This window comes from Poecile atricapillus, chromosome 1, assembly GCF_030490865.1.
Source record: "Poecile atricapillus isolate bPoeAtr1 chromosome 1, bPoeAtr1.hap1, whole genome shotgun sequence".
NCBI classification, from domain to species: Eukaryota; Metazoa; Chordata; class Aves; order Passeriformes; family Paridae; genus Poecile; species Poecile atricapillus.
In genome coordinates, this window is record NC_081249.1 from 30542205 (window position 1) to 30548695 (window position 6491).

A 6491-nucleotide genomic window follows, 5' to 3' on the forward strand; every position below is an offset into this window, starting at 1 on the left:
GGGTGTAATTGGACTGTGGATACACCAGAAGAACTACAAGCCAGCAGTGTAACATGGCTGTGAGAAAGGTACTACCTGATTCTTCATGCATCCAGGTAAGTATTTCCAGTAGTGGCCATAAATATGAGTATTGTGACTAAAGCTGTGGAGAGGCCTGGCCTTGACCCCATTTCCAGTTCTCATCAGCTGTGACTCTGGGGAGCTGGCAGAGTTGCAGAACTGCTGGTCTTTGAGCAGAACGACCAGAACTTCTTCAGCCTAAAGAGAAGGGGGTATAATAGGTATCTGAACCTGTACTGGGACAAATGAAGTAGTGAGAGAATCTCACATCCAGAGAAGGAGGGGAGCCAGAAGACAATGTAGTCACAAAGACAAACCAGTCTGAGCTGGCCAGGAGCCAGCTGAGGCTGGAAAATAGGTGGAGGTTTCCTACCCTGGGGCTTTGTGTTGTCATTTTGGTATCTACAAAGGGAGCAAAATGATAATGGGCTGCTATGCCACTGCCTATTGAAGCAGCAGAGGCCTTGACTTTGTAGACTTGTTTAGGTTGGAAAAGACCTCTAAGGTCATGGAGTCCAACCATTAACCTAACACTGCCAGGTCACCACTAAACCATGTCTTGAGTGCCACAGCTTCATGGCTTTTAAAAATTTTCAGGGATGGTGGCTCTACTGTTCCCTTGGGCAGCCTGTTCCAGTGCTTGACAACCCTTTCAGTGAAGAATTTTTTTTTTCCTAAAATTTATTCTAAACCTCCTCTGTCAAATTTGAGGCAATTTTCTCGTGTTCTGTCACTTGTTACATAGGAGAAGAGACCAACACCCAGCTGCCTACAACCTCCTTTCAGGTAGATGTAGATAGCAAGATGGTCTCCCCTGACAACCCCAGCTCCCAGCTGTCCTTCAGGTCCTGCCCAGTGACCTGTGAGGACAGCAGAGCAGGGCTGGTGCTTGAGGGCTGGGTGATCTGACTGGGAGGAGAAGGCTCCACAGAGGCAAGGGGGGCCCATCTTGCAGAGCCACATACATTCAGCTCAGTCTTGTATGCCATGACATGGGTTATATATCTGGGGAGATGTTGCCATCTCCTGTCTCCTTCTTCAGCACTTCTTAATCACATTTGGAGATGGTGAAAGAAGTGTCAAATTTTGAAAGAAGCCAAGAGCACAGTGTAAATTACCTGACATTTTCTTTAGTGGAAAATTTATGGTTCCTGTGGAAAGCTTATGGTACTTCCCTGTCCATGTTTGAGTTGACGTTTGATACAAACAGAAATGATGATAGAAAATGTTATGAATGAAATTGGACAACTAGGTCCATTGAGCTAACAACAATTTAATTAAAAATTAATACAATTTAGTGAATTGAATAGCAATTTGGTATAAATTAATACAATTTAATAAATTGTAAAAGAATATGATTTAGTGAATATATTCAAGTATATATATGTGTGTGTGTATATATATATGTATGTAATTTGCCAGTAATTAAGTATGATTAAAACATAAGCAAAACCAACCGGGGCACGGAGAGGGCTTCTCACCCTACCTCACGTACAAAACAAAGCAATTCAAACTAAACTTATATACTGTATGTTATACATATTCATTAAGGTTTCCTGTAAGTTTCCTTCTAATTTCAATTCTGCAATTCTGCGTCACTATACTCCATGGCACATGCCTCACTTGTTGCCAGGGGTTCTTTGGATGAAGGCTTACACTCATCTTTGTTGTCCTCTGGATATCGTCACAGGTTGCACGTGCGTATTAAGCGTTGTGTTCTGTAAGTAAGCATTCTATTCCAATAATTAGCCTTGCATTTCATAGATAAAACCATCATTTCAGACCCTAAGCTTGAAGTTGTTCCAACTTTGTCCGTCTCAAGGTCGATTCTGTCTTGAGACATTACTTATCTTAAAACTACATCCTGTATCCTATTTTTAACATGTAACATGTGCAAAGGAGTCCATATGCCTTGTAACACTAATTCCCTGTATGGCTTTATAAAAATAACTTTCTAAATAGTTACAGTTTAGTTAGCACAAATAATCTCCGTTTATCACAGAAAATATGAGGGGAGGTAAAGAGTCTCATGGAGTAAATTCTTCATTTAAAGTTTTTGAGATCCCTGGCCTCTCTCCCTTCCTAATCCAAGGGAGACGTTGAACAGCATGCTGCAACCAGACTCCAAATTCAGATATCCCATCTCTAACTGGCCAGACTGACTTGACTGTCAGCATGGCAGAGTGCACACAGATGTCATTGCTCAGAAGGACCTGTGCAAGGCATCACTGCTGCAGGCTCTGCTGATCCCACTCATACAGGTATCTCCTCTAGAAAATGAATCATGAGTCTTCAATCCACCTCCCCTTTGCTTTCCCTGAAGAGGACATTAAAGAGCACTTCTCTGCAGCGGGGTTCTGCCGTCATCAGACATGAAGCTATTGCTGAGGGGGGCAGCACACCAAATAAGCTTTATTGATGACTGAACCCTATAAACAAAGCTTTTGCTATTAGGCAAAATCCTGAAGGTATTTGTAACATGTTTAGAAAAGGTGAAAAGTTCCTGTAGGAGACACAGCAGAACTAAAATGTTTATGGCTTTATTATCAGCAGATATCTGTAAAAGAGAATTGTAACCTCTGAGTTCAATCATGCAAAATGAACGTAGCATGTAGGCTGCCAGTGCTTAGAGCTAACACAGGGTATACAGAATACTGTCAAGCACTTATTTTGATACATGATTTTAATTTTTCCCTGACACAGAAATCATCAGGGGTGTCTTTGCAATCTGGAGCTAATGCTCCAGACTGTGAGCAGTACTTTGATTTGCCATCTGAAACTTTAACATGTATTTGAGGGCTTTCTTTGTAAAGTATTATTCTGAAACACACTGAATCTGCCAGGCATTTCACTTGAGCTAAAGGCACAGAAAGATCTAGTGTAGTCTCGACTCCAGCTGAGAGGGCAGAGTATCAGGGAACCTGGACTTCCATGCACGTTACTTGAGTTTACCCTGTTACTTGGGTGAGTTCTGCAAGGGCAGATCATCCCCTCTTCAACTTGGAGGAGCTTACAAGTAGTTTAGGGCATTTGGCTGATGTAGTTACTTTTACAGGCTGTAGAGCTGATACTGCTAGGTGGAATTAGGTTTCTGAAATGATTTCTTTATAAACCTCTGGCTTTGATTACTTCTAATTTTGCTGATGGTATGTAAGAGCTAAAGTGGTTATGTGATTTCTGAGAATACCCTTAAGTAAAGTTACTTAGGTTGTGTTGTGCCCTTGAGAGAAAAAAATCTTGTGCCACGCTGATCTCTTGCAAGGGATGAAGGATTTAAAACCCTGTAAGAAGGTAAGTCACTCTGGTGCTTGAAATGTCCCCTTGCTGTCTGTGGGATAGAACCACTGGAAAAATGACAAACTTTTGAAGAATACGGGCCATGCAACCTGGTAAAGTCCTAGAGCTTGCTGGCTAAATCCTTTATAGAGGGTATGTCCTGTCCTGGTCTGCACATGATGAAGAAGGCTCTTCCAACAATCACTGCTCCTCACTTCAGCAGCCTACTGCAACTTCAGGTGCTAGACCCACTGAGCCACTGGTGGGGCAAGGATTGTTCAGGGGAATTCAGCATATAGACTTGAATAAGGAGAACACTTAAGAATGTTTTTTGAGGGGAAGGATAATTGTAGTGAATTCCATCAAAGTGGGAGGTGGAGTAAAAGCCAAGGACTGACTGTGCAAGAAGTCTTGCAATATAAGAACTTGGAAAGGATCCTGAGGCTGATGGGACTTGCTTTGCTTTTTCCCTCTTTTTTTTTTGGCCGATGTCTAGAAATTTACATTCAGTAATTGCTGAGTTTGCAACAGTTGGTACAAAGGGCTGGGAAATACCAAAATTAGGGACTTTCCCCATGCTCTTCTCACCCACACTTCTTAGCACAGAAGTTATTCTCATGGCACTGTCACATGCTATTTTTTCCACAGAATTCATGTCTCATCTATTGTACTGGAGAAATGAGGCTCCTGGCTTGAGTAGGTCTTGAAGATGAGTAAAATGCCTGTGGTTCTGCTTTTTTACCTCTTGCAGAAAATAGAAGGTGGGTACTGAGAGAGGGGAGAACTGCATAAAGAAAAATAATCTTATAATCTGCGAGCAGTTGCCACAAAAGTTTTGCATAATGCAAATTATGTGACCAAACCATGAGTCTCACAAATCCTGCCACTGGTTACAGGTTCCTCATTCTTTAACTGCAAGCCTTCAGCTATGACTTGTACAAGCCCTGTTTGTTCACAGCTGCAACTGATGTCGAAAAGGCTGGAGCCTGAATAGGACGTTTAGGTACCTCAGCTGACAGTCCAAAATGGATTTGTATTTTTTCTTTAGGCTGCCATACAATAGCTGTTGACTTATAAACCCAGACTGTGCCCCATCTCAGAGTCTTACTTTTTGAGAAAGTAAGTACTGGCTAGAAAAAGAAAACATGGGGAGTTTCTCAGTCTTGCTCAGGACAGTGCCTTATAAATATGCCCTGGAGGACAAAGCTAAGAAGAGGAAAGCTGCTCAGCCATGAAGGAGAAGCACGCACAATACATAGATGTAAGGGGAGAAGTTAGGGAGCCAGGATTAGCAAGCACATTTCCTGAGAGACCAGGGTTTCTGGTCTTAATGTTGGCTATGAAATCATAGACTGTCCAGAGCATGCATTTGTAGAAGTTATGAGGCAGGCAGGAGCATTTCTGTGAAATAAAGCTCTTACTAGCCATTTCTTTGATGCTCTCCTTCAAATGTCTTGTTCGTGTGGTGTGAGGACTCCACACATGAATGTGGACACCTAACGAGTCCCGCTGAATAGAAACCTCTCAAGTGTGGATGTAGCATCCCCATTTAGTGACAGACTTTTTTGTCCACCTGATTAACATTACTTTCATCAACCCCTTGGCATGCAAGCAAGACACCTTGTAGAATTCCTTGCATTCCAAATCTCCTCTTTGAGACTCAAAGTTAGCTTGGCTGTACTCTTGACCTCCTTACCTTGTTCTCCACCAGCACCTTCGTACCCAGGCAATGTGATCTCCTGTCACACGCTCTTTTCCAAGTAACATAGACTGGGTGTGACAGGCTGGGCAGAACACAAACAGCAATTTCACTTGTCAGGGAGTTCCTCTGGCTTGACAGCTCATGCTGTTGACTCACTGGGAGGCTTTTAACCTGGAGCACTACTGCTATGGGCCCCAGTTTTACTGGAGGGCAGTCCCTCTGGCACACCTGAATGGCTCTGTGTGTGTACTGTGCCTTTCAAAGATACACAGTAAGTGTTTGATGGCTGCTATGCATTGCCTCGATTGAAGCCTGACACTCACGTAACAACTGGGATGTTCAGTGTATGGTGGGAAAGGAATCCACTGCTAGTAATCCTACAGCTGCAGAAGCCATAAGATATTTGTGTGAAGGTAATGAAATGTGCGTGGAGAAAGTGATTGTAAATGGGTAATGATTAGCTCGCATCATTTTTACTTATTTGGCCTATCATGAGGGGTTTTGGTCATTTTACAGTCTGGGAGGAGGCCAGGGTCAGACTTTAGAAACAAAGAGAGTATTTTCTGGTAATTAAGAAAAATTAAGCTTGAGTTCTAAATTAAATCAGAATATCCTTAAGCTGCCCTGCTGCGAATGCTTTTACGCAGATCTTCTGGCACCAAGTCAAGCATTGTCACCACTTCTGTGCCTACTATTTGTTATTTAGGCATGTATGTGGGGATTTCTGGTGAAGACAGGGCAATATTAATGCTGCTGTGCAAGCCCTGCGTGTAACTTCATCCAAACATGGGCAAGCAACTCCAAGAGAGATTTCTGAACCAGAATGAGCGCAGAGAAGCTTGGGAAAAGTTGTATTAGGGATCTGTGGCTTAAACTGATTCATAGGTTGTACAGAGACTTCGTAGTCATCTTTTCTGACTTTTTGTATTACACAGCCATTAAACTGTACTCCTGAGTGGACTCTGTTTTGACCACAGGTGCATGTTTAGGAAATAGGAGGAGGAAGGAATTCTGACCTGAATTTACAAAGGTTCATTAATGTAGAAGTCATCACAGCTCTTGGTAAAAGGTCTTAGTCTTTATTACCTTCCCAGGTAATTACCTTCCATTATCATTACCACAGTTAAATGTTTAATATTAATTTCTACTCTAAACTTTCTTTAAGCTTCATATGTTCAGATGTGGGATGCTTTAGTTTGCTACACGCAGGAGATTCGATGTGGTGTCTGTTCTGGCACAGATGCCAGTGAAGGATCCTGCACCTTACCAGAAGAATCATTAGAGGTGGGAAGAGCTGGGACTGACTTGTGCAGCCTAGTATTCTCATGTACGTCACCACTCCAGTAACCCTCATGGAATAAGGCTCTGTTCCTGGCATGCACTGCAGAAACACAGTCAGCTTTTCAACTTCTTTGACCTTGTATGTCAGCCCCATGATATGTGGGATCAAGAG